Source organism: Bos indicus, chromosome 15, assembly GCF_029378745.1.
Source record: "Bos indicus isolate NIAB-ARS_2022 breed Sahiwal x Tharparkar chromosome 15, NIAB-ARS_B.indTharparkar_mat_pri_1.0, whole genome shotgun sequence".
Taxonomy (NCBI): domain Eukaryota; kingdom Metazoa; phylum Chordata; class Mammalia; order Artiodactyla; family Bovidae; genus Bos; species Bos indicus.
This window is the reverse complement of record NC_091774.1, coordinates 37,671,117-37,694,497: the sequence shown is the minus strand read 5'-3', so window position 1 is coordinate 37,694,497 and position 23,381 is coordinate 37,671,117. Positions and strand designations below refer to the sequence as shown.

The following is a 23,381-nucleotide window of genomic DNA, read 5'->3' as shown; positions in this document are numbered from 1 at the left end:
TGGGCTCTGTAATGCCCAAGATTCTAATTTAGTCTTTGAAATTCCCAGAGTCATGAAAGGAACATAAAAATAATCAAGATGGAAGAAGCTACATGCTTAGCTTGAAGCATAAACAAAACAAACAAACAAACAGAATGTCACTATCCAGAAAAGGGAGCAACTATATCTTGGGGGGTAAACGTCACAAGGGAGGTGATGTTTGATATGGGTTTTAAAGGATGAATAGGAGTTTTTCAATCAAAAGTTGTGGAGAAAGGTAATTCAGTAGTAGAAAAAAAAACATATGGAAAGGACACAGACATAGGAGACAGCCGGACATGCCAGGGGAACAGGGAGTGGCGGAGGGTAGGGGTAGGGTAGCAAGGAGAGGTAATAGGATGCACACCTGGAAAGGTAGTCCAGCTCCAGGATGAGGATGTCTGGATGTCACTCTAAGCAGCATGAACTCACATCTGTGGGGAAAGGAGGATTAGCAGTTTTCCTTTTTAACCTGTAAGTTCTCTATTATAAGAGCAATATATACATTTGTTTTTGAAGAATTAGATAAAACAGATAAATAAACAAAAAATCACTTGTAATTCTACCAAAGATTATTCTTATTCAGTTGCTCAGTTGTATCCAACTCTTTGTGACCCCATGGACTGCAGCACAACAGGCTTCCCTGTCCTTTCCCAACTCCTGGGGTCTACTCAAACTCATGTCCATTGAGTCAGTGATACTATCCAACCATCTCATCCTCTGTTGCCCCCTTCTCCTCCTGCCCTCCTGCCCTCACTCTTTCCCAAAATCAGGGTCTTTTCCAATGAGTTGGCTCTTCACATCAGGTGGCCAAAGTATTGCAGTTTCAGCTTCAGTATCAGTCTTTCCAATGAGTATTCAGTGTTGATTTCCATTAGGATTGACTGGTTTGATCTCCTGGCTGTCCAAGGGACTCTCAAGAGTCTTCTCCAGTACCACAGTTCAACAGCATCAATTCTTCAATGCTCATCCTTCTTTATGGTACAACTACTGGAAAAACCATAGCTTTGATTATCCAGATCTTTGTAAGCAAAATGATGTCTCTGCTTTTTAATACAATGTTTAGCTTTGTCATAGCTTTTCTTCCAAGGAACAAGCCTCTTTTAACTTCATGGCTGCAGTCTCCATACACAGTGATTTTGCAGCCAAAGATAAGCACCACAAAAATTTAATCTTTCTTTCTCCAGAATTCTATCTCTCAATCCATGTTTATCTATCTATAGTTTAAATAAAAACATATATACAATTCAGCTTTTTAGAAAAATTAATAGAAGACATATTTTGTTTCTTTTGTCTATACCATGTGGCTTGTGGGATCTTATTTCCTCAATCAGGGACTGAACGTGGGCCCTTGGCAGTGAAAGCACAGCATCCTAACCACTGGACCCCCAGGGAATTTCTGAGGACAAACATTTTTTAATTGTCAACAAATATATCCCCTGGTCTCATCCCTTTCATAACTGCATGGTATTTTATTTTAGTGCATGGATATACATCTAGGTTGTATTTGACCAGTCTTCTATTAATGGGGATTTGGATGATTTTCAGTTTTCTCTATTGTAAACAATTCTGTAACCAAAATCTTTGCAAGTACATACTTTGTGTAATTTTCTGATTCTTTCCTTTGGATGAATCTACAAGAGTGTAATTTATAGCTTCTTAGAATTTTGGATGTTTAAATATTCAACAAAGGTTTTAAACAGAGAAGCAGCTATAAGACTTTCTACATGTCTGACTCTTGTGATCCCGTGGATCTCTCAGGCTCCTCTGTCCATGGGATTCTCCAGGCAAGAATACTGGCGTGGGTTGCCATTTCCTTCTCCAGGGGATCTTCCCAACCCAGGAATCGAACCCAGGTCTCCTGCATTGCAGGCAAATGATTTACCAAATGAGCTACGAGGGAAGACCCAGGTAGAAAGATCACTCTGACTGCTGGATGGTGGTAGGAGTCAGGGAAAAAACTGCTCAGAAATCTAAACTTGTGATGATGAAGACTCAAGGAAGAGAAATGAGACCAATTTATGAGACAAAAATCAATAGAAATAATTGTAATGAATGATAAAGAAGGCATAATGTAAATACCTATGTGGAAAAAAATTTTAAGGCAATGATATTCCCTCCATTAAAAAATGGAGGAAGAGGGCTCTCCTGGTGGCTTAGTGGTAAACAATCTGCCTGCCAATGCAGGAGACAACTGGTTTGATCCCTGGTCTGCGAAGATCCCACATGCCATGGAGCAACTAAACCAATGTGCCACAACTATTGAGCCTGTGATCTAGAGCCCAGGAGCCGCAACTATGAAAGCCAAACACCCCAGAGCCCATGATCTGCAACAAGAGACGCCACTGCAATGAGAAGCTTGTGCACCACAGCTAGAGTAGCCCCCACTGTCTACAACTAGAGAAAGCCTGTGCAGCAGTGAAGAATCAGCACAGCCAAAAATAATAAATAAATAAAAATTAAAAAGAAATGGAGGAAGAGAAGTTATGGGCTTAATTGTGTTCTTCCCATCCCCACCACCCAAATCCATATATTGAAGTCCTAACCCCTAGAACTTTAGAATGTGACTGTATTTGGAATGGGGTCTTTAAAGAAGTAATGAAGTTAAAATGAGGTGGCTAGGATGGATCCTAACCCAATAGAACTGATGTCCTTATAAGAAGAGGAAGCTTGGACAAGGATAGATAGAGGGAAGACCATGTGAAGACATGGGGAGAAGACAACCATCTGCAAGCCAAGGAGAGAGTTCTCAGAAGGAACCCACCCTGTCAACACTTTGATTTCTGATTTCTGGCCTCCAAAATTGTGAGAAAATAAATTTCTCTTGTGTAAGTCACCCAGTCTGTGATACAGTATTCTCCCTCCGCTCTATCTATGGTTTCACTTGCCGGTTTCAGTTACCCATGGTCAACTGTGGTTGGAAAACATGAAATAAAAATTCCAGAAATAACCAATGCATAAGTTGTAAATTGCTCGCTACTATTCTGAGTAGCGTGGTGAAATCTCACACCGTCCCACACCGTCCTGCTTCATGCCTTTCACACGTGGGCTGTCCCTTGTCCACCATGTCCTCACTGTTGGTCGCTTAGTAGCCTTCTAGGTTATCAGATTGACTGTGCAGGTCATCATTATTTTACTTAATAATAGCCCTAAAGTGAAAGAAGAATGATGCTGGCAACTCAGATCTGCCAGAGAGAAGCCATACAGTGCTTCCTGTAAGTAAAAAGGTGAAAGTTCTTAATGAGGAAAGAAAAAAAATTCATATGCTGAAGTTGCTAAGATCTATGGTAAGAATGAATCACCTGTCCATGAAATTGTGAAGAAAGAAAAACAAATTTGTTCTAATTTTACTATCATGCCTCAACCATGCAAACAGCACATTGCATGTTAGGTGCTTAAATTAAGATGGAAAAGGCATTGATTTTGTACAAGAAGATGTTGAGACAGTGAGAGAAAGACCACATTCACTTAACTCTTATTACAGTATAGTTTTATAATTTTTCTATTTCTTATTAGCTATTGTTATTAGTCTCTTACCGTGCCTAATTTATAAACTAACCTTTATCATATGTATGTTGGTATAGGAAAAAGCCTAGTACAACCGTCCCTCAGTAGGCACAGCGGATTGGCCCCCAGGAGACACCAAAATCCACAGGTGCTCAAGTCCCTTCTATGAATGTCATAGTACTTGTGTATGATCTATGCGCATCCTCCCTTATACTTTAAATCATCTCTAGATTTCTTACAATACCTGGTATAATGTAAAAGCTATGTAAACAGTTGCTAGCCCATGGAAAATTCAAATTTTGCTTATTGCAGTTTTCTGAAACTTCTTCTTTAGTATTTTCCATCCATCATTAGTTAGATCAATGGATGTATCAGAGTTTGGTACTGTCTATGGTTTTAGGCCTTCACGGGGGGTCTTGGATTGAGTCCCCTGTGGATAAGGGGGAGCCACTTTACTCTGTTACAGTGGCCCTCATAAACTAACATCACTAGAAAGCAAGGAGAAGGAGAGAGAAGTGTGGGTTGTAATTTAAAAATGTATTTTGATCTTCCTTCTACATTTTCTTCTTAGCCACCAATAGGTTTGTAATATTTCTGTAGAAAAGAAACTCAGCAGTATAATCAAACTGTGTTTACTAAAGATACAAAAATAGTACAACTAATCAAATCAAAATGGTATTATCAAAGGAATTCCCATCAAGTTTTCTAGCCATTTACTAGATAACTCTCATCTGATTAAAAATTTTTTCTTTCTTTTATGAGCAATTGATCTTTGTGAATTTTCTGTGTGTTCCCAAGGTTAAGTGTTTTAGCATATAATTATTCTACATTGTGTTTGTGAACCTCCAACAAGCAGCCTTCCATTCTTTGTAGACAATTTCAGCCTTCAGTTTGTTTACCTAAGATTATTAACATATTTAAATGGAACTGCAGAATTCTGATGCTTAATTTCAAGTTGATATGTTGAGATGTTTCAAGAGGAAATTAATGTAGCCGATAAAATAATTTCTATAATTTTCAGGCACTTTGATAGTGTATGCAAGGGTACAGCAAGAGTGTTATAGAATGCAATTTTGTTCATGAGATTATTAGAAACTCATTTCTATCTAGCCTAAGGATTTCTGCTAAACATTCCGTAAAATGTTAGTATACAGGAAGTCCTGGTAATTTCAGGTGAAAGTGACAGATGATACTTTTATTGTGTGATGGCGACTTCGGGGGCGTGTTACGAAGTGGTTTGTTACTTCAGGTTTTGAAAGACAGTTCATAGGCTCTCACTGTTTCAGAAGACACTAACTCAATTGTCTTCCAAGGAGGAGTAGCTTTTATCCAAAGCTGATGAACTTGAAGTTATTCAAGTTTCTTCTGGCAAAATCTGTGTTCTAAATTGAGCTCAGTTGGACTCTGAAGAAACACTCTATGGAAATTCCCTCTGCCTTCTCTGTGCTGGGAAAAGTCCATGAGGCCTGGGGCTATGATTTATCTGTGACTTAAACTCAGGACATTAGCTTCACACTTCAGGTGGTTCCACTTCACTAACATTTTCTGAGCACTTTGTGCCAGGTGTGGTCCTAGGCACTGGCAAGACCAAAAGAAATCACTCTGCAAAGAACTCACAATTTTACCAACACTTATATCATTTTCCTTATTGTCTCTGCAGAACATGAGAACTGGGTGATACTCTATTAAAAAAAAAGATGTTTCCTTTCAGAAACATTAAGAAATGTCAGAAATTTAAGAAATGCCATATATTTTATCTGCCTTCTAAGAGTCATACTACATAAAAACATGCTAAAGTTTCTGCAAAGATGCTTACTTCACAATTTCTAGGTAAAACATCTAGAAAGATCCCAAGGATTACACTTTAAAAAATGCTAACCTAGTGCTGCCTTCCCATTCTGGAATTTCTGCGGCCCTTGGTCCTATCGGTAACTCTGTCAAAGTCACATCTCACCTAGTCTTTTGCCCAGCATTCTTGGGTTCTCAATTACGCAGCAAGTGTTTATGTAAGCCAAACCTTTTTATAGAGACCCCAAGGGCTTCTTTGAATTCTTTTCCTGTTACGAGGTAGTTTTATTGTTTTAAATATTGCTTATAGTCAGTGCGTCACTGGCTGGGAATCTTTAGTTAAACTGAGATTTCACAGTAATAGGAACTGATTTAGTCTCTGGAGTTCATTGTGCAGATTGTCGGTTGGGTTTTCACGCAGGTTTACAAGGACAATTACAGTCCTACTGGTTTTTAACCTCTCATTAGATGATGAACTCTCTGAAGGCAGGGACTAAGGTTCCTTTTCTATCTGTGTGTTGTTTACCTGCTCATCACTAAATCCCCTGCCTTCCCTCTGTGACTCATAGAGAACTTTCCCTATCTGATGTCAAGACAATCATTTCTCTCAAGGCTGTGAGTTAGTAGCTCCTCTTGTATGATTGTGACAATATGGTATTTATCAAAGTCATAGCATCCTTTCCCCTACCATTCTTATTTTTAAGCTTAGACGTCCTTTTTTTCTTAACTGAAGGCTAGATGGAAGAAAGCTCTAGAAAACCTCAAACTTAGCCATCTTTCCATTTTCTCAGCCTCCTTATGATTTGGAAATGTTATTTCCTGTTGTGTTTCTAGGCTCCTGAGCCCTGTTCCTGCCTCATCACCACCTATTCCTTCAGACCTCATGTGTATAACTTGGTGAGCCACCTCTGAGCCCTAGGTTAGTGAAAGATGGAGAAGAAGGAGAAACGAGACTTTGAAACACTGGGAACTTATAATACAAACTCGTGTGGATATGAAAGTTGTTCTTCATTCTGCCTCATCAGTTCATGTTTTTGAAGCTATATAAATCTGAAATGACTCTGTCTTGGGAAGCACAGACAAGAAGCAGACAAGCCTGAAGTGACTCCTCTGAAGGTCACAGGTGACACCATTCAGTGAGCTAGATGCCCCTATCACAAACTGAGCCGCAGTGTTTGGCCTACAAAGTTTGTGCTTGTATATCTTTGTGGCTCAAGATATGATCTATCATCTATTAGTCAGAACTTATTTAACTTATATGCAGAGTACATCATGAGAAACGCTGGGCTGGAAGAAGAACAAGCTGGAATCAAGATTGCCAGGAGAAATATCAATAACCTCAGATATGCATATGACACCACCCTTATGGCAGAAAGTGAAGAGGAACTAAAAAGCCTCTTGATGAAAGTGAAAGTGGAGAGTGAAAAAGTTGGTTTAAAGTCAACATTCGGAAAACGAAGATCATGGCATCTGGTCCCATCACTTCATGGGAAATAGATGGGGAAACAGTGGAAACAGTGTCAGACTTTATTTTTTGGGGCTCCAAAATCACTGCAGATGGTGATTGCAGCCATGAAATTAAAAGACGCTTACTCCTTGGAAGGAAAGTTATGACCAACCTAGATAGCATATTGAAAAGCAGAGGCATTACTTTGCCAACAAAGGTTCATCTAGTCAAGGCTATGGTTTTCCCAGTAGTCATGTATGGATGTGAGAGTTGGACTGTGAAGAAGGCTGAGCACTGAAGAATTGATGCTTTTGAACTGTGGTGTTGGAGAAGACTCTTGAGAGTTCCTTGGACTGCAAAGAGATCCAACCAGTCCATTCTAAAGGAGATCAGTCCTGGGTGTTCTTTGGAAGGACTGATGCTAAAGCTGAAACTCCAATACTTTGGCCACCTCATGTGAAGAGTTGACTCATTGGAAAAGACTCTGATGCTGGGAGAGATTGGGGGCAGGAGGAGAAGGGGACGACAGAGGATGAGATGGCTGGATGGTATCACCAACTCAATTGACATGAGTCTGAGTGAACTCCAGGAGTCGGTGATAGACAGGGAGGCCTGGCATGCTGCGATTCATGGGGTTGCAAAGAGTAGGATATGACTGAGCGACTGAACTGAACTGAACTGATGGGAGAAAAGCAAAAGAAGAAAATAGCTTTCTTTCCCTTGAAGGGCTCACAGTCCAATGGTGGAAGCAGATCCTTAGCAGGTCACTGCAGTGTGTGACAAGGGTGCAGAAGGGCAAGGATGGGGGTTGGGCTGGGGACAGAAAAGATTGTGCTGAATGCAGCCTGGGATTGGGGGTGTTAGCATCAGCATCCCCTTTAACTGGATCTTAAAGGGCCAATACAACTGGCAGATAGTAAATAGTTTAGGATTTGGGACCACAGTGTGTGTCACAATTGCATAACTTTGCCAATTGTAGCAGGAAAACAGCCATAAACAACATGTTAGCAAATGGATGTGTCTGTGGTTGTGCTCCAGCAGAACTTCATTTATGAATACAGGTAGGTAGATTTGGTCTGCAGGCTGTGGTTAGCTGACATTTATCTAAAAAGATAATAATAATGACAACAACGAGCTATATAAAACTTCCTATGTGCCAAACACAAACAGGTGGTCATTTAATCCTCATACTAACCCTAGGATGGAGGTACAAGTTTCATTTTATATTGAGGAGTCTGAGGTATTAGGGGCTTCCACAGTGGCTCAGTGGTAGAAGAACTGCCTGCAGTGCAGGAGACGCGGGTTTGATCCTTGGGGTCGGAAAGATCCCTGGAGAAGGAAATGGCAACCTACTCCAGTATTCTTGCCTGGGAAATCCCATGGACAGAGGAGCCGGCGGGCTACAGTCCAAAGAGTTGGAAAGAGTCAGGTACTACTAAGCGACTGAGCAGCAGCAGCTGAGGTATTAACAGGTTAAATTTGCAAAAGTGAAACAGCTGGTGAGCAGGGGTTCAAACTCTAGGCTGGCCCTGGGGCCTATGCACATGGCAATGCCACTACTCCTCTCAAGAGTATAAAGACATGGGCATCTAGGCAGAGGCAGCAGCAGCAGCAGAGACCCATAGTCAGGAGGCTAGATGAAGAGAGCATGGAGGGGTAAGTGGGAGGCAGAGAGTGGTGAGAAATGAGGTAAAAAGGGGCCAGATTGCAGGGGGCTTTGTATGCCATGCTAAGAAGTATAAGGCTGTTAAATATACAAGGCAGCACCCGCCGCGGGGGAAGAGGTGATACATTATTCTGAGATTTGACCCTTCTCACTTGCATTCCTGGGAGCAGTGCTTTGACTAGAGAGGGCAGGAATGAATGCCAGGTTCCTGCAGAGGCAGGGAAAGGAGCCGGAAGGAGAGTCTTTTGGCAGATCCTGGGTTTCCCAAGGGCCAGTGCTGTAGCGCTGTTCAGGGGATAGTCTGAACCAGCAGCTCTGGAAAGGTGGGGGCAGTCTGAACACAGTTTCACTGGCCTCCCTCCTGGGTTGCCAGCCTGTTTGGCTTGGCAGAGGTGAAGTAGCGCAGTTAGCCCAGAAGGCCAAAATTCCTCTGCCAGACGTGAAGTTTAATAGTCATCAGAGCCCCATAGCAGGGGAGAGTTTATAAATTCCCATACTTATTACACGTAAGGCACAAGACTGTTTATTGAGGAATTTTTTTTTTTTTTAATTAAAACTCCAGCTCAAGCCCCACCCACACTATTACCTTACTGAGTGAGTTATTTCGCTCTCCATCTTTTTAATGGGCCACAGTCACCCTGGTCTCTTGCCTCAGGCACAGGGTGAGCTTTGCTGGAAATAAAAGTGGCCAGCTTGGAAGGGAGCAGCCAGCTGCAGGCCAGGCTGGGCCAGTAATTGGCCGAGATGATACTGGAGGCTCGGCTAACAGGCCCAAATTGGTCCCTAATCAAGTCCAACCTGAGAGCTGCTCGCTTCCCAGGACTGCCAATTTTCTTCTCGGGGAGAAAGAGCTGCTGGGCAGGATTCCGGGCTGCCTGCACGAATGGCCTGACAATGGTGAAGGGCAGGAACACAAGCCCTCTTCAGAATCCATCAGAGCATGTCATCTGCTTTGTCCTGGAAGGGATTCAGCTGCATTCATCCCTTGGTTTCCTGGTGCCAAGGCCTCCGCCGAGCTTCGGGGAACACTGGGGAGGCTGGAAGCCCATTTGATGACAGGGTTGCTGGCCACTGTAGTCATCACCTGGTCACCCTTGGCACTGACTGTACATCAGGGGACTCTACACACAAGTGGACCTGAGGACGACTGTGCTGGCCCAGCAGGTGTTATAATTCCCATTTTACAGATGAAAGGGACTCTCCATGGTGCAAATGTGAGGGAAATCTCCAGTTGGGGGATGAAGAAGCAATAACTCAGAGAAGTCAAACAGCCTACCCAAGATCCCACAGGAGCAGGTCCTGTGTGAAGCTGAGACTAGACTCCAAGTCTCCCCGCTCTTGGTCTGGGCTCTCTCTCTTTGTTGCTTCTCTTCCATGAGAGCAGGCAAACTTGTGGATTTCTAGGCTGATGTACTCCGATTAAATGGGCCCTGGGCCTGGCTTAGACAGGGGCTTGGGGTGGCAGAAAGTGTGTTGCTGGGACAGGTGATGGCCTGTGGAAGGGAATGTCAGCAGAGGTCAGGACATATGAGTGTGTACAGGAGTAGAGAGGTGGGTGTTGTTGCCAGGCAACTAATCCCACTTTGCCCCAGTTACCTAGGTGATGGTGGAATGAAAGGATCCGGATGATCCCAGGACTGGGTGTGAATTACAATCCTTTACTGCATCCAGGACTTGGGGGAAAGATTCCTCCTTTTCCTGCTGATTATCTTTCTCTAGTTACCTTGTTTTCCTTGTAGCACCAGGATGCCTCTTCCTTCCAGTTATCCTCTCACTTCCTTTACCTCAGGAATGAATCTGCTTGTAGATCCTTCACCCACCCCAATCCCTGCCTCCCAGCTTGTCTCAGTGCCTGCCTCAGGTTCTGTGCCTTGGAGGACAGGGCCCAAGCAAAATAAAGTCAAGGTACACTTATCAGTTTCCCGGTAAACAGATAACCTCTTCTGAGTCTTCACAACTGTTAACTCATCTAACATGAGAGGTGGGCTGGTGCTGGCTCAGACTGGCTTGCAAGAGCCAACTGTGCACAACTTCCCAACTCAGCATCCAGCAATGCCATAGTGGTAACTTGAAGTCAGCTGTGATGAGAATCTTTACATCATGGAAGCCAACACCACAAACCCAGGGCTTTTTTTTACTTTAGAAAGCTGATTGTTAAACATTTATCAGCATACCATTTTAGTACTCTTCAGAACTCAAGGAGAAAAGTATTGCTATTTTCACCTTATAGGTGAAAAAATAAGAATGAGTGAGTATAATTAGTTTGTTCAAGGATATTCAAATGGCAAACGGTAGATTCAGCACTTGAACTGACACCAATCTGATCCCAAAGACTGCTCTTTTCATGCAGCTCCATTCATCGTCCTGGTAATGCTTAAATTACATGGACCCCAGGTGGGGGTGTTACTGGGCAAAGTCACAAGCACATGTCACATACAATTTTGACAGCGTTTTTACACATTCCAAATACTTTGCTGCTGCTGCTGCTGTTAAGTCGCTTCAGTCGTGTCCGACTCTGTGCGACCCCATAGACGGCAGCCCACCAGGCTCCCCTGTCCCTGGGATTCTCCAGGCAAGAACACTGGAGTGGGCTGCCATTTCCTTCTCCAATGCAAGAAAGTGAAAAGTGAAAGTGAAAGTGAAAAGTGAAAGTGAAGTTGCAGTCGTGTCTGACTCTTAGCGACCCCATGGACTGCAGCCTACCAGGCTCCTCTGCCTATGGGATTTTCCGGGCAAGAGTACTGGAGTGGGTTGCCATTGCCTTCTCCGCCAAATACTTTAATCCTCATTATATTGCTTGATCTCCACAACCATCTTGTGAAGTAAGTATCATTAGTTCCACCTGAAGTTGAAGAAATTGACACCTGATCACACCTGTAGCAGATGATGAATTTGAGGCTGGAACTCTTGTAACTAATTCTTGCATTAGAGTTTTTTCCACCATACAATGTGACCACTAACCTTGACAAAATAGATCCTAGTTGATCAAACACGTCACTAAAATATAATTTTACTTTTTCCTTCACTTTTTTGGGAGGAATATGATGTAAAACACAATGAAGCAGCCTCACATAAAAGATTTATTAGTGAAGGAAGAAAAGATACAGGCTAGGATCAGGCCATATCTAAGTCAACCAAGTTCCTGCTTCTTTCTAGATCCTAACCTGTAATGGAGTGGGAGCAGGGGTGTAGGGAGACAGCAAATTAGCCAAGATGGTGTGGTCAGGCTCTCTGGCCCCAAGGCCTCTCACTGTTGCCGCACATTTTGTAAATAATGGTTACGTAATAGCTGAGATCACTTATAGCACTGCACATGCCCATCACATTGTACCCACTTGGCCACAGGCCGTGTTTGCTTTGTACAAGTATAAGCCCTACCTGAGGAGACCCCTTTTTGCTGTTACCTGGAGAGAATGAGTCTTCTTTCAGCTTCCCTGCTCCAGCCTTACCTAACTTGGGTTCAGCGAAAAGTTCACACAGTGAGATACAGCAAGACAATTGGAGTAGTTGGTGTGATCAGCAAGACGAGGAGAAAAGGAAGAAGTGGCAAGAAGACAAAGGCCCAGATAAGAGAACCTAGACATTCAGGAATTCTGGGATTCCCAATACTCTTAGTCCTAGACAGTGTAAAGTGTGTTCAAAGAGATCATTTTTGCAAGTGGTTCCTTCCTAGAAAGACTCTACAACATTCTCTGCATAAGCCAGTGGAGAAGAGAGATCCAGACACTGTACTAAATTTATCAACTAGCAAGGTTGAGAGAGGAGAGTTTTCTCTTTAACTCTGAGTAACAGGAAGAAAAACATTCAAGAAAATCTCCAGGTGCAAGTTCTAGTTAACAGGTTTGTTGTTGGTTCAGTTCAATTCAGTCTCTCAGTCGAGTCCAACTCTTTGTGACCCCATGGACTGCAGCACACCAGGCTTCCCTGTCTATCACCAACTCCCAGAGCCTACTCAAACTTATGTCCATTGTGTTGGTGATGCCATCCAAACATCTCATCCACCGTTGTCCCCTTTTCCTCCCTCCTTCAATCTTTCCCAGCATCATGGTCTTATCCAATGAGTCAGTTCTTCGCATCAGGTGGCCAAAGTATTGGAATTTCAGCCTCAGCATCAGTTCTTCCAATGAATATTCAGGACTGATTTCCTTTTTGATGGACTGGTTGGATCTCCTTGCAGTCCGAGGGACTCTCAAGAGTCTTCTCCAACACCACAGTTCAAAACCATTGATTCTTCGGCGCTCAGCTTTCTTTATAGTTCAACTCTCACATCCATACGTGACAACTGGAAAAACCATAACTTTGACTAGATGGACCTTTGTTCGTAAAGTAATGTCTCTGCTTTTTAATATGCTAGGTTGGTCATAGCTTTTCTTCCAAGGAGCAAGCGTCTTTTAATTTCATGGCTGCAGTCACTATCCGCAGTGATTTTGGCACCCCCCCCAAAATAAAATCTCTCACTGTTTCCATTGTTTCCTCATCTATTTGCCATGAAGTGATGGGACCAGATGCCATGATCTTAGTTTTCTGAATGTTGAGTTTTAAGCCAACTTTTTCACTCTCCTCTTTCACTTTCATCAAGAGGCTCCTTAGCTCTTCTTCACTTTAACTGAGGTCAAACCGTGACTACCTAAAGGCAGAACAAACAGATGAGCTGTCTGTGGGCTTATGAGAAGAGTTCTGGGAGTGGAGTCAGCTTTTACCACTGCAATTCTGCCACAAATCGACCATGGGACTTTGGGCTAAGCACCTTGGCTTCTCTGAACTCCGTTTCAGCCTTTATGAACATGGGTGAATAAAATGGGCCATATGTATTTACTTTGAGAATTTAAGGGAATGAGATCACTGATACAAAAGCTCACAGTGGGTATTCCATAAATAATAAATGTTTTTCAACTAAGTCATTCCATGACTTGGTCTTGAGGAGTTAACTGTTGACTCTTCTTTGTCAAAAATCCACTTGATGTGGCATTAAAAGGGTTAAGTTTGATTCAGCAATTCAACCGATTGTCCTCTTTTTTGCAAGCCTGTTTAGGGAATGAGGCCATTCTGCTGCCACCTCCCTGGTGGCATGGTGCCCAGCTGCTTTCTGTAGGCAATGGTGTGAAAAAGATTTTAATAGTCAGTCATGCCCTAGAGTGGGCAGAGCTTATAATTTTCCATGACTTACTATGCTCAGCCCCAATTACTCTTGATTGAATATATATATTTTTAAATCATCTCATTAATAGCTGTCCTTATGATTTCTCCTTCTATTTCTAATAGAAATCTACCATTTTTCATCTGACAGTTTCTTAGCCAAGTGGGAAAAGGACAGCTAGGATAAAAATTGACCCACTGACAATGGTTTATGAAAATCTGGGCAGGAAAATATTTAAAAACTCATGTCAGTGACACAAAGAAGTTACCCCAAGACTCTGTCCTTCTTACTGTTTCACTACCTTAGCTATCCATCTGTCTTTAGTCATTTTGGTAATCTTTTAGCCCATGAATTACTTTATTTGTGCCAAGCAGTGAGCCTAAAAGCTGGAGGAAAAGAGATTAAGAGAGTTAACCAATGTGAAGAGCTTGCAACTGTGCCCGACATGCAGAAATCATTTCATCGGTGCTCAGCCACAAGGATCTCCACTTTGAACGTGAGTGGATAAGCCTTCTGGGCTTCCCAGGTGACACTAGTGGGAAAGAATCCACCTGCCAATACAGGTAGACTTAAGAGAGGCGGATTCGATCCTCGGGTTGGGAGGATCCCCTGGAGGAGGACATGGCAACTCACTCCAGTATTCTTGCCTGGAGAATCCAATGGACAGAGGACGTTGGCAGGCTTCAGTCCATAGGGTCGCACAGAGTCAGACACGACTGAAGCCATTTAGCATGCATGCCTGGATAGGGCTTCTGCAAATTAAGTTGTTGGTATAGTTTGTCTTCTGAGCTTTCAATCTTTATGTTTCTATACTTTCCATCTCTTCCCAACTTTAACCAGATTCCCTTAAAATCCCACTCTTAGGAAAGACTGATGGATTTATTCACAGTGAGATGTCAAGGAAGGATATTGGAAGAATATTGTTCTGCAGGAGCCTTAGCTAAGAATAAGATTGGAACCAAAAGAGTCCCTTTAGAGAGCAAATCCCATTTGAGTTTCAAGCTGAGTTGTAGGAATTCACTCCTGGGAAAGTCACATAGTTTGGGAGTAATAGAATAGGAATGAATTCACATAATTTCATTGTCACTGCAGCTGTTCTTGTGGGCTGGGCAGGTCTCACTGATCCATGAGGAAAGGAAACAAACGGATGAAGCAAGGTCAGCTCACAATGTTACACACACCAGTGACCTCAGCATTTAATGAAAAATACATTCTTCTTCTAGACCGTGGGCAAATATGATGCCTTCCCAACACCCCCATTGGATATGACTAGAGTCTTCCCATTTCCCCAAAAGAGCTTTAGATAACGTTCCCTTGCTATAGTGCTCAACCAGGCTGTATGCCCTGAGTTTTCTGGATTCTGCATCACCCTTGATGAAACACTTTTTTGAGGGCTTTGTATGCAGCAATCTCTGTGTCATCAATTCTCCAAATAAAATTGATCCCAAGAAAGCCACAGAATGAATCTACCCTTTCAACACTGCTCAAGTATAGGCCTGTACACTTTGCAGGCTTGGTGTTCTTTGTCCCTGTGTCAACTCCTGTGCCAGTGGGCTTCAAGCCACCAGCAAGTGGCTGTAGTTACTCCTGTTGCCACGGGTGCAGTGTTGCCATGGAGGCCCATCTGGGAACACTTGATGGGAAATTGGAAGATAACTGAGACCTGAGTATAGCTGAGAAAAGCCACTCGTGACATCTGTAGAGTCTGGCTGGGAGGAGTGTGACATACTGAGAAGGCACAGGCTCTGGAGTCAGGGGACCTGAGATCAGATCCTGACTGCTTGGCACAAATCCTGTGTGACTCTGGACCTCAGTTTTACTTATCTGTGATAAGTGAATGATTATCTCTGCACGGACAGCACTCAAGTGTTGCTTTGAGCTTCAGAGAGCCTAGTCTGATGCTGTGGTCAAGGGGGAGGTGCCTCTTGGCCCTGGGCTTGAGTTTTCCAAAGAGGTTTCAGAGAATCAGCTGACATTGCCTGAAGAGCATGAAGGGGATAAACTTGACCGGCTGCTCTTCTCTCCACAGGCCCATAGAGCTGGACAGAAAAGCATCCCAAGAAAGTCTGCCCTGGCATCAGGTGAGATCTGCAAAGATGGGACCCTTGGGCTGAATGTAAGACCAGATTGTGGAGGGAAAATTGATAGAAATTACAACTGACAGGTCACAGATTTAAACATTTATTGACTCCAGCTAACTATGCATACTTATTCCAGTGCTACATACACTGACTTTGATCTCACACACACTCTCTCTCAAGATGTCACAAATGCTTGGATGTTACACACACTCAGCCTGTTACACAAACACACCCATGCAGATGTTACCCATAATTTCTCAGATGTCACCCACACTCACTCAGATGTCACAGATACTCGATTGTAGACTAGACATATGTGTTCTTTCTGTCTTCCCACTGTCTTAGGTATTATTTGGTTACATGAGACCAAGCCCACTCAAACCAGTTTAGGCAAAAAGAGGAAAGATTAAAGCTATATCACAGAACTCAGCCAGGTCTCCTGAGGGAGTTGGGGGCCAGGGTGTGACTTTTTCTCTCCCTCTTTCAGGGTATAGAGGGGACACAATGCTCTGCCTCTCTCTGAGCATATGGTTTATTCTTCTGTTTCTCCTCTGGACAGTTTTCTTTTCTCTGCTTCATTCACATCATCATAGCTGTCCCTACATGTTAATTTGACTTTTATGGTTATTATTAATATCATGATAGAATATTAATATCACCATTTGTCTCTGTTCTTAGACATGATCATGGGCTACCCACAGGTCTTCTGTTTTAACATTTAAACTGCATGCATTTTTCACCATGAGGCAAAACTTTTCTTTACAGAAAATTAGGAAAAAATATAGAAAATCAACAAAAAGAGAAATAGTACCTATTGTTATATTCAAGGATAACTTCCACAAAAATTTTACTTATTTTCTGCTCATCTTCATTTCTGTGTGGTTATTTTTATACTTGTGATCACATAAAATAGCTTAATTTAAGAATAATGAAATTTTCATCTTCTGCAGAAGTGCAGTTGAAGACATCTTCCTTGAAGCCCATACTGTCAGGTGAGTCAATCAGAGGCTCTCATGCCTTGGGATGGGCCCTGGTCCACCTCTCAAGTGAAGGACCAGGGGTCTTTAGGCATCTCAGTAGACTGAGTTTGATTAGTCATCTTTTTTAACTCACTGACATACCTGCATGCCCAGGAATCCTGATAGGCCTTCATCTCCATATTATTTCTGATTTTAGCCATTCCTGGCTTCCTAATCAGGGGTCCAGAGCTGAGTTTCAGATTCTCAGGAAACACTCCAGAATTGCATGCTTGCATTTTGTAGGTTTTCTGGAGATGAGAGGCCATAGGTTTCATCAGAGTCTCAGAGATATCCACGATCCAGAAATTCAAGAACTCCTTGTGCACCATCAATGGTAGAGAACTTCCAGGCTGTCGAGGTCTCTGCCATCCTGGTTTATAGCCAGCCTGGCCCAGCCCCAGAGAGAACAAGTGAAGAATCCAGCTTATCCATTCTTCCTCCATTTTTTTTTTTTAACTTTTGTTTTCATTTTGAAGGTCTGATGCTCATTATTCTAAACTGTTAAAAGGGGTGAGAACCTTCCCACACAGAATAAAACGGAATTGGTATGCAAAGTAGACCCAGTCTTGAATAATTAATTCTGATTTGCATGTTCAGATGAGCCTGAGAGCTGCCCTGGCAGTCAGGAGGAAATTCAGATGCAGGAAAGTAGAGGGTGGCTCCCCAGTGAGGGAGATTCAACTTCCCTGGGACTTCCACTGCCTTTCTCAAGTCAACTCTGTGGTCTAATGGAGCTTTAAAACACCCTAGGTGACTCAGACTTGAGGCCCAGAGAGGGAATTGTCTTGCCCAACTCACACTGCAGGCTAGTGACAGGAAGAACCACATAGTAGATAATAATATAGATTCCGGGTCTCTTGGACCACCCAGATGCTCATCCCATTACTGTTATGTGGCCTTGGGAAATTACTTAATACGTAACCTCTCTAAGCCTCAGTTTCCTCATCTGTAAAATGAGGCAAATAATAGTATCCACTTTACAGAGTTGTAGGACTTCCCTGGTGGCTCAGATGGTAAAGCGTCTGTCTACAATGTGGGAGACCTGGGTTCAATCCCTGGGTTGGGAAGATCCCCTGGAGAAGGAAATGGCAATCCACTCCAGTACTATTGCCTGGAAAATCCCATGGACAGAGGAGCCTGGTAGGCTACAGTCCATGGGGTCGCAAAGAGTCGGACACGACTGAGTGACTTGACTTTCACTTTCACTTACAGAGTTGTATGCATTCAATTCGATGTGCCTGGTAGAAACGGTGATTGATCTTGTTGTGACCCTTACCATCAAAATCCTCCTTGTCATCATTTTTTAACAGTGGAACTATAATCAGGACTCAGATTTTCTTATCAGATCAAAGTAGGATCTTTGGTGAGTCTTAGTGCCCCCAGCCCCCTTCTAATTACCCTGGGGTTCTATTATCAGGTGGGCTTCCCCAGTGGCTTAGTAGTAAAAGAATCTGCCTGCCATGCAGGTGACTCAGGGAACGTGGGTTTGATCCCTAGGCTGGGAAGTTCCCCTGCAGAAGGAAATGCAACCTGCTCCAGTATCTTGCCTGGGGAATCCCATGGACAGAGGAGTCCGGGGAACTATAGTCCATGGGATTGCAAAGAGTTGGATAAAACTAAAGCAACTGAGCATGCACTATTATCAGGTAGCAACAACAACAATAGTAACAGTAATAACATAAAATGATAACATATATTCAGTGGGCTCTCAGGTAATTTGCAAAGCATTTAACAGATCTTTAGACCCACGGGGGTGATAATTCACATGGGTCCTAGACTCCAGTGTTGAGACTGAAGAGGAGGCACTGTCTGATGGGATGAGACTTTATTGGAAGGTCTGGCCAGCAGAGGATGTAGAGGCTGAAACCTGACCAGAGCACAGGCCCTTCCCTCAGTCCTACTGAAGAGGAGTGTTGGGCAAATCCTCTCAGGGCTCAATGCTGGTCTGACTGCTGGACAGTCCTCAAGTCTGAGACCCAGTGAAGCTCAGGGAGGAAAATGGAGACATCAGCAGACCCCAGGTATGCATCCTGAGGAGGAGCACACACCCTCACTGCTTCTACATTTGGAATGGAAAGGGGGTCCCATGGAGCAAGGGCTCAGTGTTGGACCAGTGGGTACAAGCTACAGAGAGAGAGAGATTTTAACTCTGTTTTAATTCTGTAGAACAAGAACTCTCTATAAAGTTAAGAATGGACAGCACTTTGGATGAATGTAGCCATTGAGAGGTTTTTCAATAGAGGACCCTGGGATACGACAAATAGATTAGACAAGATGATACTTGGCATCTGTAGATCCCTGTAGTCTCTGTTGTAAATCTCCAGGATGGATGATGAATCTGTCTTGTTTTCAGAAGGCATGGAACTAAGTCCTCTTTCTGTGCCCTGTAAGACTCAGGAGACTCCAGGAACAGAGCTGTGCTGTCCCAGTAACCCATGATGAGACCATCAACCTTCTTTTTCTGTATCATGGACTCCAGACTGGACAGATCTGGAAGACGTGATAGGCTTTGCCTCTTTAGGGCTGGGGGCTCATTCTCAGAAGGCTGAATAACATAAGTGAAAGAACACTGGGCTTGGAGTCACACATCCTGTGTTCGAATCCCAGCATTACCACTCCTAGTTTTGTGGCATTAAGTAACTTGCTAAACCTCTCTGCACCTCAGATTTCCTGGGGTTGTTTTACCCTCTTGCTGCACCTTGAACAGTAGAGATAATGCTTGTGTGGTGCCTGGTACAGCAGAGGGGTATTCTGTAATGTGCACATACGTACATGTGCACATTATAGATGTATGTATTTACAAGACCATTGTGCAAACTAAATAAGAGAACACACAGAAAAGCATACATATCACTTTCCTTCCCCCAAGCCTTTTTGGTGTGTCAAGGAGTTCGTGTCTTCTGATGCATCAGTCTGGGTCATCTAATATTTCTTAAAGTTTTATTTTCAGAAGTCCCTATTTCTGCTGATCCTGAGAGGGAGACCAAGTGAGAACTACAATGCTGACTGAAGATCTGGATAAACGCAAAGGTAAGGGCACCTCTCAAATAGTGATGGCTTTACTGCCAGCAGATGTGTGGGGAACTTTCAAGCATCTGTTGTAAGACCTCAAATCTCTGGAACCCTGGGACAATTCATTGTTCTGAAATAAGTATCTAAGAGTAGAAAGAGTGAGAGCCAAAAGAAGCGTGCCTTCCCTTAATTACTCAACTTCTTTCTGCTTCTGTTTCCTCTTCTCTAAAATAAGGGTATTAAGTTCTACTGGGTGGGCCAAAAAGTTTGTAACATCTTACAGAAAAACCTGAATGAAACTTCTGGCCAACCTAATACTTCTCAGAATTTTGATAAGGATTCTATGAGATGACCAGTGGAAAGACTTAGCCCAGTGCCTAGCTGGCACTCAGTATATGATAGTGTATCTGAACCAAGGTATTGTAGTTGAACTTTCTGGACAGCCAAGGGCAAATCCTTGTAACATTTAAATCTTTTAAAAATGATTTTGCTGCAGATCTTCATACCTTTCTTCACCAGAGGAAACTAAATGATTTAACCTCCTCCTGGGGACTCAGGGTCATCATGATGAACACCAACCATGGCTCAGAGAGACCCTTGAGAAGATAGGTCAGACTGTGTGCCTCCATGATAAATGGCCCCAGAATAGGCCTCTGCCTCATCACTTCTGCTGATGTGTCTGCAAATAGTAGCTTTCTTGACAAATTTAATTAACTGTCTCTCCTCTTCTGCAGGCTAGGAAAAGAACATCCAAAAATTTTGTTAGTAAAGTGAGTTGTCAAATGCCTGAAAATCCTCCCCATGGATAAATTACATGGCTTGTGACAGCTCTTTTGGCCCAGTGGCTTCCTTCCTTATCCCTGGAAGTGCTCTGAACACATGTAATATCAGTTTTAACCCATCTTCCACCCGGGAGACAAAGTGTGCAACCTTAAACTGCTCTGCTACAGCTTGCCGACGAGCGATGCTAACTCCTTGACAATTTTTTAAAACCATAATAGAATCAGAAATTGTTCCTTTGTGTCCATGCATGTGTGCACAACTCTATATGATTGAGATACAGCTATGTTCAGAAGTTGCTGTAGTTCGGTTCATTTGTCTATATCTGACACTCTTACTTCTAGAAGAAGATTGTTTAGAAGCCCCTGACTTGAAAATTCCTAAGCTACCGAGATTGTGCTCAAAATCACAGGGTAAATTTACCTTCTGTTAGCTTCTGGGAAGTTCTATGCTTCCATAAATAAGATAATAATCAGACAATTATAGGTATGTGAAAGTTTGACTTACAAATGTGGGTTAGATTAGAAATGCGGATGATAGATCTTTTTAATCCAAAGTTGCTGCCCTGAACCTTCTGAGGTCATGGTCCTTGCTGTACATTTGCATCATTTACAGTCCAGATGGGTGATGTCTTGAGATATTTCCTACCAGGGAGTGCTGTGATTCTCGAGACACTAAGGCCTGGATGTACAGAGGTTTCTCAAAGTACACGTTCAGACACCACACAGACACTGGCTCACAGCTCAAGTACATGCAAAGGCACCTAGATCATCTCCGTACCTGTCTCCCTCTTTTTGCCTGGCTAACTCCTCCTTATCTTTGGGCCTCAGCTTATACCCCAGTTCTTCCAAGAAGTATTTCCCAATTTCTTTTACTTTATGTTATATGTCCCTATTGTGTGCCTGTGTGAGAGTGTGTGCATTCAGTTGTATCAGACTCTTTGCAACCTCATGGACTGTAGCCTGCCAGGATCCTCTGTCCATGGAATTTTTCAGGCAAGAATACTAGAGCAGGTTGCCATTTTCTTCCCCAGGGGATCTTCCTGACCTAGAGAACAAACCCGCATCTCTCGCATCTCCTGAATTGGCAGGCGCATTCTTTACTACTGCACCATATAGGAAGCCCTAGTATAGTATGCACACCCAAAATACTGTTTCTTTTTCCCATCTTGGCACTTAGCCTGCTGTACTCTGATTAGATACTAATTGACATATAGAGTCTCCTACCAGATTATAGTGCCTTGAGTAGAGATGCTTTCAAAGATTTTATAACCACTGTAACTTCACAAGGTCTAGTACATAATAGGTGCTCAGAAAATACTGTTGAATGGATTCAAGGAATAGTCATATGAACACAAACAAATGCATAAAATCATCCCCATATACACATTTGCAGAGATAGAAATGTGTAGACACATATACGCACAGAGAAACAAGTTTTGCACTTTTACACACCCTACCCCCGCAGGTTCATGTATACAAGGTGGCCACACACTCCCCCAGGCACAGATATGCACACAAACAAAACAAGCCCACCCAGGTTCTTTCATACACACACCCACAAGCAAAACACACACACGCATACACAAATACATATGCACTTCAGGGAAGATATTTTCCTTGCACTTGTACTCACAACCTGTGCATGCAAATTGGATTTTCAGAACGTTCTAATTCTTTGTTGACACTTATTAAGACAAAACAGAGGTAGGCAGACAGTCTTTTGGCTGGGCGGATGAGTCTTTGGTGCGATGTAATGTCAGAAACTGTTGATGCAGAATTAATGCTCACTTTTACGAGTTTATCTTATGTCATAGAGTTGAAAAAAACCTCGGTGTAAATATTCATCATATGGCTTAATTGGTTTGATGTACCGTAGCAACAAGCACAGCGCCAGACGCTTGCTATGGAGGCCTCCGCGTTGTTTCAAAGTCTTTATTATTATGACAGCAAAGTCTTGTTCATTAAAGTTTCACAATCCATTTTCATTAGGTTGAAGCTGAGTCTGTAAATGAACAGTTGCTCTGAAAAATCAAGCCCTCACAGTTCTCGCTGGGGAGGCAGCGCGTCTGTATTAATTATCAGGACGCTGGTGTCGATCGACGATGTTAATTGCACTGATGGCTCGTTATTTGGGGAATTGCCATGCATTTCATGCAGGGATAATAAAAATGAATTTTTAAACAAAGAGACTTAAAATAATATCGAATCTGCAGAGAATACCAACATCAAAGGCGTATCTCAAAGCTTTGAATTTTATCTTTGTGGTCCAAAATGTTAAAGAGCCGCCCGCAATGCAGTTGGTTCCAGTTTGCAGTGAAGGAAAACAAAACAAGAGTTAATTAACTGTTATTACAAACCTTTTCAACTTTAATTTGACTTTCAAATATTAGCATTTATCTATGAACTGTGCTTCTGGGTTTGACAAATTAGTTTTCACAGAACAAGTTTAATTAGGCGTCATTGTGCTTTTATGTCAGTTTTCAGAGCTCCAGACAATGAATGGATTAACTTATTAAAAGTCATCTGTTTAAAAGACTTTGTCGAATGGCAAATGGGTGGGCAAAGTTGCTTGGCTTAGCAAGAAGATGGGGAAAATGATACTGCTGGTTGGGTGTCAGGGGGCTTGTAGATCAGATGAAAAGAGAGTTGGCATCCCTCCCAGATGAAGCCTGCTTTGGGGTCACCTCCATCCTCCTCAGGTGGGGAGGAGGGGCCTGGGGTTAATACAGTACCTAGGAAAACTGAGCCGAGGGGGCTATCTGTACTATAGAGGAAAGAAATGACATGGAGAGAATCTTCACCATAGATAGCATTTAGGGGCTGTTCACAGGGCAATTCATACTTGACTATGCATTACATTCCATGATTCTCTAATTCAGAGGCCAGCAAACCTTTTCAGGAAAAGACCATGCAGTCTACGTCAT

General features: G+C 42.8%; 1 long non-coding RNA gene across 1 annotated transcript; it reads left to right on the top strand.

Moving 5' to 3' along the window:
• The first annotated feature begins 15,547 nt into the window (after nucleotides 1-15,547).
• Nucleotides 15,548-22,776, top strand: LOC139187136 (uncharacterized). The gene is made up of 4 exons (XR_011570774.1): nucleotides 15,548-15,644; nucleotides 16,595-16,636; nucleotides 19,614-19,693; nucleotides 20,172-22,776. It is a non-coding gene; the product is annotated as an uncharacterized lncRNA (long non-coding RNA).
• The last annotated feature ends 605 nt before the right edge of the window (nucleotides 22,777-23,381 follow it).